This window comes from Acomys minous (assembly GCF_964271855.1).
Source record: "Acomys minous genome assembly, chromosome: 9".
NCBI lineage: Eukaryota > Metazoa > Chordata > Mammalia > Rodentia > Muridae > Acomys > Acomys minous.
Genome location: NC_140490.1, coordinates 41,910,648 through 41,919,402, shown reverse-complemented (window position 1 = coordinate 41,919,402; position 8,755 = coordinate 41,910,648). Strand labels below are relative to the sequence as shown.

The following is an 8,755-nucleotide window of genomic DNA, read 5'->3' as shown; positions in this document are numbered from 1 at the left end:
AAGCATCAGATCCTTGCTACAGAGAGAAACTTGAAGGAGGTCACCCAGCTGGAAAGTGGCAGAAGCAAGATTTGCATCCAGGGCTGTGTCAAACATCTTTAGGTCCCCCAATAAACACAAGACAAAGAGATGAGATAATTAATTCGCTCTAAGGACAGATCCTACTGAGTTAAGGCCAGCAAAAGCAGTAGGACCTGGACATAATTATGAGGCAGCTTGGCCCTCGGGAAGCTCGCGGTTTAATAGAGAGGTTGGGAAAGATCTTGACAGACAGCCTCCGGAGAGAGGACGTGTGAACGTGTGGAGCATTGCTTCAGAGCAGTGGAAGGACAGACAGAAGAGGACGTGTGAGCATGTGGGCCACTGCTTCAGAGCAGTGGAAGGACAGACAGAAGAGGACATGTGAGCATGTGGGGCATTGCTTCAGAGCAGTGGAAGCAAAGAACTAGGATTGGAGGGAGGGGCAGCTGCTGATGAGATGAAACTAACAGAGGAGGTGGCCTTTAAAATGAGTCGGGAGTAAGGAGGGAGGGTAACAGGACGGGCATTGTGGAGAGTTGTTAAAGATCCCAAAGACAAGCAAGTGAACTGGGGTTGCATGCCCCAATGTGAGGTTGAGGCTTCTTGCATCTTGTAATATGGCACATTCTGATTTGTTCCTCTGGTGGGACCCAGTGTTCTGCATTTCCAGAAAGTTATGCCTGGGAGCCTATTAATAGAAAGATACAAGGTGTAGAGGGGGTTCTTAGGCTAGAAATAAGGCGGCGGGTATCTGACAATAAAGCTGTGATTAAATTCCAGAGGGAGTTAAATGTCACAGCAATTGGATAACTCTGGGTGTTTCCAGCACTTCTTGTAAATAAGCCTGTGAGTGCAAACATGGCCTGGGAATAGTGAGCTACCACTGTGGACAGCAAAGCCCAGATAGGTCAAAATGCCTGTTTTGCTAGAGCAACAGGGTCCACTAGAATAGTGACATTCTAATAAGGTGACGAGGACAATAAATAGAAAAACAAATATGGCAATGTAAAAGCACTGAGTCATCACAGCTTCTGTGAGAAAAATAGCAAAAAGAAGGGACAGAGGGGGCGGGGCGAATCTCTGTTTTGCAAGGTAGTATTGAGCAGTAGACCTCAAAAGCGTGTGTAAAACACGGGGAGGTGGAGGGGTGGAAGGAGTGAGGTGTATGGGCACAGGGGAGCTGCCTTGCAGGCCTATGCACAGGGAAAGGCCTGTGTGCAGGCCCTCACGTTCCACAGGTGAGGGAACTGAACCCAAAGTGGTGAAGCTTAACGCAACCACAGTTGCTTATTTAGCTCCTGACTCTGCAATCTGGGCAGGACTTAGTGGGAATTGCTAGTTTCTCCTCAGTATATGGTCAGCAGAGGTGACTCATGGGAAGGGTCGGAGGCCTGTCCCAAGGTCAGCTTCATATGATTTAACCGTGTCTCTTCATGGTGTTTACGTTTCTTTCCACTGGGGCAGTTATATGGCTGGTCAGTAATTGCATGTGTGTTTTGGTAAACGACTTTAAACAACAGGTTTATGTTTTTTTTTTTAATGTAGTAATTGATTAAATGGACTGTACTTACATACATATGTTTTATACTTATATAAACTGACATTCTTTTTTTTTTTTCTTAATTTGATATTTCTAGACTACACAAGTCCAAATCTCCCAATGTGTCCGTCAGTGGGCTTGTGAGGTCAGGGGTCAATTGCAGTGCCAAGCACCTGACTTCTAGCTGTCACCTGGGAGCCACGGGATAGCTTTTGCTTCTCTCCATCTTAGGTTTCCCCACGTGCGGCTCTAGAGCTACCCTACAGCATAACAGCCTCAGTCTCTGAGGGGGACTGTAAAACGGAAGCAGACACAAGACACACCCCGCCCCCCCTTCAGGATCCAGCCTTCGAAGCTTGGGTACCAAACAGGGTGAAGCAGGAGCCAGGAATGCCTCCTCACCCCACTGCAAGGGAGGCACGTGCACTAAACTGTTGTTAATGAAGGCTTTTGTCTTCCTTTGCCTGAGAGGGTGAAAAAGACGGAAGCCAGACCCCTACCGACACACGACAAAAGTTGGCTGACCCTTGCTTTCTTTTGTTTGTTTCCCACAAACTTCTACCTTTACCCGGTGTCTGCTGCAACTTCACAGAAGGTCTTTAAAGAAAGACCTCAGTACGCTTCCCTCGTCCCATGACAGGAGCAAGATCTAGAGATATCGATCCAAACTCCTTCTTCTTATTAGGTCTCTGCTTCCCCGCAAACCCCCCAGCCCCAGTTACCACACATGCAGGTAGGGACCAGTCATAGCAGCTCAGATCTGATAACATGTCAGCCTGCGGGATGATCCTGTCCCTTTAAAAAAAAAAAATTCTAAGCAAGCTTCAGAGACTAAGATCCCTGGGAAGACAAGGGGGAATCACGGGACCCAACATTAAAAACAGTTAAGCAAGAAGACGTGCTTTCCTCAGTGTCTGTAGACGCTTTCAAAAGACCGTGGAGCCAGGTGTGGTGGCACTGCCGCCTTTGATCCCAGCACTCTGGAGGCAGAGGCAGGTGGATCTCTGTGAGTCTGAGGCCAGCATGGTTGGTCTACATAGCAAGTCTGAAGACAGTCAGAGATATGGAATGAGACCTTGTCTCAAAACAAAACAAAACAAAACAAAACAAGCAAAACAAAAGACTATGGGAGCTGAAAGCATTTCTTAAGGAGGAAAACAAGCAAGCAAGCAAGCAAACAAACAAAAACAACAATAGGAACAAAAAAAAAAACAATAGAGTACACACTAGTGAGTCACCTAGAGCAAGCTGTCATAGGCAGAGCTCCTTGAAGAATACTTAATATACAGGGGATGGTGGGGAGGATGCTGGAAATCTGGGATGTCTCCTACACACACTAAAATGAATGGAGACCGGCGGAGGCCAGGAGGTCTCATTTTTCTAAACAAGGGTGCCAAAGCCTTGAAGAGACGACCAAGTAGCACAACACTGCAAGAGGCTGAATGCACATATCAGCTCTGCAGGGCACGCTTGCTGCCCAGAGCAAGCACAGCAGACAGCAGCGCCAGATCTGGAAGCAGCGATCCGAGTTCTGTTTGGCTAAATTTGCCAAGCATAATAGGTTGTGAGCCTGTATGGGTGTTCCCGAGTAATTATGCTTAATTGTTTGTGAAAAATCAGAGGATCCATCAGCTACAAGCCCAATTAATTAAATGCAGACACACAAGTCCTGTTGGGAAGGAAGGAGGAGGGTTGGGCCCATTGCAGAATTAAGCCGATGTTATTTTATTTAATGTTGAAAAGCCACGGGGAGAGCATACCTAGTAACAGCGGCTTTCTGTGACACAGTCTGTCAGGTTACAGTGGGGACGACTTGTCAGCGCACTTCTGGACTCTGGGGGACCCTGAGGTTTGAAGCACAGGAAGAGAAGAGAACAGGGTGTGGTGCATCTCCGTTGCCCCAGGCTGGGGAGTCAGAGAGAAAGTTGCCCAAATGACTTGACTAATCAGGTGAGTTTAAGTTCAGGGAGGCCCTAGTGATGCCTGCCCTTTCCCAGGGAGCACTCATACCCTATTAGGTGGGATGCAGAAAAGGGACCCCCCCCACACACACACAAAAAAGATGAGCTCTCTCCCACTTCCACCATTTGTGGACCTATTATAATCTCAGTATTCAAGTATGAGTTGTCTTAACATTTATTTTCTGTTTTTCCCTTAAGTTGGTGAACAATTTTCCAGGATTGCACCTTCTTCTACTACTGCCACCATTTCATAACTGAGTGTTTTCCCCACCTGCCAATGCCTCCTGGACGGAAGATCATGGGCCATTTATTTAAATAAACCGTGGGAGACAGAACGCCCCAGTTTCCCACTTGCCAGCTTTAAAATGCCCCCATCCGTTTGCCCACACATCATAATTCCCTTGAAGCTACGCCAGAATCGGTGTCCGCAAAGCCCGTCATTATATGCACCCCTTCTCCTCGAAGACCTTCCTTATTCATAGCCGAAGTGCAAGCCGGTTCTGAAGCCCCTTGAGAGACAAGGTAGAGGCTGTCCTCCTCAGAAGAGGGGCCATGCGGATGCTTCCAGATGTACAGCCCCGGAACGCTCTGGTGGTTGTCAGATAGGTCTCGAAGGCTTTCATGGTCAGGCTGGGTCACCCAGCAGTTTTTCTGCGTGGACTCAGCCTTAGTACTAGGTTTAGAGGTCACTCTGATTTCTTCTCTGAACTCTTCTGATTTAACTTTGTGTCCTGATTTGGAAATTGGCCATGAAACCCCACACGGTCCTGCCCATATGTCAGCAGGGGACGAGTGCTTTGAGATCTGAAGCTCTGGGCTGAAGGTCTTCTACGGGGCCGTGGCGCTGTCTCTGTGGATAGAAAAAGCACACTGGTCAGAGTGCCTGGAGTCAGGGAGACTCTGTCACGGCAAGAACCAGAGGCAGAATGCTGCCAGGACCCAAATGGGGACTTTAAAAAATACCCCAAAACCCTCTTGTTACATTTCCTTCTGGTTCATTCCCACTGAGCCCGTAGCTTTTTTTTCCTCTACCTCCATGAGTTGGGCCTGGAGACCACCGTCCGCCTTAGGAATCAAAGGAATAATGGCCGAACTATGACAAACATGTAAGAGCTTAATTAAGTCAAGGCTCCAGGAGGAACGACAGCTTTATGAGTCCAATCCAGATGATGACACAACAGGATCTGAGAGTCCTTGACACCTCACTCAGCTGCTTATTTGTTTTAACAAGAATGCCCTTCTAGAACCTTTGTCTTTATTCATCCTAGGTGGAATCTGGCCAAGGCTTGCTCCAGCTGCTCCCTGCTCAAGTGGTGGCTACTTATAGGTAGCCTAGAATGGGGCGTGCGTGTGTGTGTGTGTGTGTGTGTGTGTGTGTGTGTGTGTGTGTGTGTGTGTGTGTGTGTGAGAGAGAGAGAGAGAGAGAGAGAGAGAGAGAGAGAGAGAAAGAGAGAGAGAGAGATACCCACCATCTCCTGCATGATGGAGACCAAAGGTGATCGAGGCTTTCTTCCTACGACATTGCCTCTCTGAAGGCTGCTGAGTGCAAAAGCTGACCCATCGCCATGCGCTGCCTCTAACCATAGGAGGCACCTGAGAGCAATTCCCTACCCTATTGGCTATTAAATTCAACGTCCCTAAATGTGTCGTGTAGAAGGTGAATAAACAGCAGGGCTGTGGGGGGACGTTTCTCACCCTGAAATTCCACTTCTGCCAGTAATAAGAAGATAACGACCGCAGTAGGAACCATCAAGCATTCTGAGCACTCACCACGCACTGGGAGCTTTCTGTACGGCCTTTCGGTTTATTTTCATATGAATTTTACCAAGTAGATCTACTAGCAGCTCTGACTCAGAATGGCAAGAATGAAGGGCGGTCAAGCTGGTAAATAGTGCAGTCATGGTTTCCTTTACTAGGGTCAGTGACTATCAGGGTGCATCTCCTGGAACTGAAAGCTTTCTTAGAACATGGGACTTTTGTTGCCCAAACTGGAACAGTCTGGCCATCTTTATTATTTTAAAAGCACATTTTACCAAAAAAAGACTTGTTTAACCCAACAGTATTTTAATCATACCAAGTTTACTTAACTGATTTCTTATGGTTTGTGAGAATAAACCTCTTCTGGGGATAGAGTTAAATTAAATTTAATTTGTTAATTTAATTTGTACAGACATTATTCTGTTTATAATATTAATTATGGATTGCTTATTTTTATTTATTTTCTTTTTTTAACAATGTTTTATTATATTTCTTTTTTACATATAATTTGTATTATTACACATAAATAAAATAAACTACATACAGCAAGAAGAACCACAAAACAATCAGGAATTATACACATGTTACATTCATAGTGTTTTGGCTATTTGTATTTGTCAACCTTGAAGAAAACATCTTTTCTGTCTAGTGAGTCTAAGATTCTGAATGAAAATCAATATCTCATCTCTATCGACTTAAAACATCTATCTAGACCTAAAAACATCTTAACCCCTAAGCAACTAAGCTTAATTGTAAGACTAAACTGTCTGGTCTTCAACCCCATCAGAGACTTGAGAAGGAAGAAGACTTAATTACCTGAGTAAACCAGAAGTGCAGGTTAGTAGCTTCCAAAATGAAAAAATGACAGAGACTGTTTGCTGCCTGAACAGTCACCTAAAGCTCTGTATAATGTTGGAGCATCCTCTTCAGCCTTCTGGCCCAATATATCTGACAGACATATTTGTGAGGCAGGAGCTATTGAGGACGTGCTTACCCTGTCTTGGCAGAGTTTGGCCGTCGACTCAGCCTATACCAAAGCTTGCCCATTTTTAGGCAGAATTCTGTCTGTGGCAGAAATGAGGGCATTTTGGCCAGGTCTGTAATTATTTCTTGACTGACGAATGATGAGACTGAGCACAATTGTCACTAGAGATTCTAGGGTTTTACTGAGAATCTTACTGTTGGCCTGATTCTTCCATATACTTCCATCACTTTGCTCATTAAGAAGCTACAGGATGGACAGTACGGTACAGAGAGCCAGCCTCAGAGCCAGAGCAGCAGGGTGAAACTTGCCTGTGGTCAAAATGGTGGCGCAAAAGAATTTGGCTTTTAGTGAGGAAACGCCCACCCAGTTGAAACCTTTTACTCATCTAACAGTTGACAAATAGCACAAAGTTTTCTGCTTTTTGCCACATGCTCCACATTGTAGAGTCTATAAGATGTACCACCCAGCAGGTAGCAGGACATTCTCCGCAGTCCAGCAGAATGGTGGATCTTAGCCACCACCTGCACAGCTAACCACCTGATCTAGCAATGGTCCAGATTCAAATGTAGGTCATGAAGACCACTAGCACATTTGGATGGAGGCCCTTGAAAAACCAAGTGACAGCTCTAGGAGCCTCCACTATCAGGTCAGGGCTGTGTAGCAGGGTTGGGGAGGAGGCAGGGCATTGCTCTTGGCTGGGAAGAGGGGAATTGAGAAGCTTTGTTCTGCATACACACTGTCTTCAGACTATGATGAGAGCACCAGTCTATCCAGAGGTGTTAGCAAAGGAGTTGCGGGGTACAAAGAGACGGGGAAGACACAGTCCTGACTGAGGACCCCAATGCCACTGTACATCACTATTAGGAAAGTGACTGGTGCCACCATTTTCGGGGTAGTAAATGAGGGTGTGACTTTGTGTATACAGAGGCACCGGGGCCCTTTATTCTACTAGCTTTCTCATTGGCATGAACCTCACTGTTTTTCACATACAGAAATGGAAGCTCGGAGAAGGGAAGCTAGAAACTCACCGTATGCTAAAACCATAGGATATGCTAAAAAGTCACACACAGTGGGGTTATGCTTTCTAGATGCTTCCAAACATCAGGAGCTCAAGTTCCTAAGGTGGAAACAGCCCTTGTTAGGTTTGGCCCCTGTGGAAAAATCTTGGCCATTTATGTTAATAGCACACAGTAGGAAGCAGGGGACTATGGTGTCCCCCTGCCTGTGGCTGATCTTCGATGCTTCATTGCTTTGTTTGTATGCACCATTTTAACATGGTACATGGCTTTTCTTGGAGCTTTAGAAGCATGAAGCATGAGGCATGAAAGATGCTCTGAGATGCTTTTTAACCGGATGGAACAAACCAATGTCTGGCTGAGTGGGCAGGTAACTCCCTGGACCCTGAACCCAGTGCTCATTGCTGGGTTAACTCTTGAAGGCTCAGGAGCAGCAAGGAGCCTGTGTGATTTGGAGAGACTTCCCAAGGATGTAAGAGAGGCTCAGGGTTTTGTTTTGTTTATTTTTAAAAGGAATATTTTATTAATTTTTTGAGAATTTCATACAGTGTGTTTTGATCGTATTCACCCCCAACTCCATGCATATATATATGCAACTTGCTTAGGCCAGTCAGCATTGGTTGGATGAGTGTGTTTTTAGGGCCAACCCCTTGGTATTGGGTATAATTTAGGGGCTCATCTCCCCCCACCCCAGTTACTGATTGCTGATAGCAGGGAGGATAATAGCATCTTCTTTGGGGTCTGCTAATGCTGAGAGAGCTGACACACGCCAGGTTCAGAGCTCAGAATGCGTGAGTAGGCTTCCTTCACCAGGTGTTTGATATTTTGAGCCTTGTGCCAGGTACTGGTATTCCTGCAGCATTCCCTGATTTAAAACAAAAACTCCATAAAAATTGACATTATGTGCTCAGCTTTTCATTATGGACAATTTCAAATGCCTAAAAAGTGAGAGACTGTAAAAGCACCCACATTCAGTAATGATAGTTTTCAATTCCCTGCTCAGTTTCCTTCACTTTTCACTCTTTCTTATTCCCACACCTTTGTATATTGTAAAGCAAATCTCACATAGTTTATCTAAAAATATTGAGTTACTCTTATGTTAGCTTCTTAGTTCTATCTTTGTTAGACAAATAATCCCCACAATCTAAGTCTCTTTTTAAAATAATTTATTAAGACTTTATTACAAAGAACGTGAATAACTAAATATGAGACACCTGCATCATAAAAGAGGCTATAGAACAAATTGTTTTTATAGCACTCTGTCATGGTTTCCCAATTTTTTGGTGGTGGATAAATGCATAAAAATATAAAGACAATGGAAGTGTAAAATCTAGCAGGAAGCCCCGCAGCTTCAGGATGGCTGCTCTAACTGACTGTTTCACTGGGCAATGTTTTTATTTGTGAGTTCTTTATAATCAAATTTCAAATCTCTTTTTGTGGATGAGATTTATTAAAATCTCATGTAGAGTAAACA

The 8,755-nt window shown here is 45.0% G+C and overlaps 1 long non-coding RNA gene across 1 annotated transcript; it reads left to right on the top strand.

Moving 5' to 3' along the window:
- The first annotated feature begins 283 nt into the window (after nucleotides 1–283).
- On the top strand, nucleotides 284–6,005 carry LOC311604627. The gene is made up of 3 exons (XR_014781591.1): nucleotides 284–402; nucleotides 3,350–3,511; nucleotides 3,721–6,005. It is a non-coding gene; the product is annotated as an uncharacterized lncRNA (long non-coding RNA).
- The last annotated feature ends 2,750 nt before the right edge of the window (nucleotides 6,006–8,755 follow it).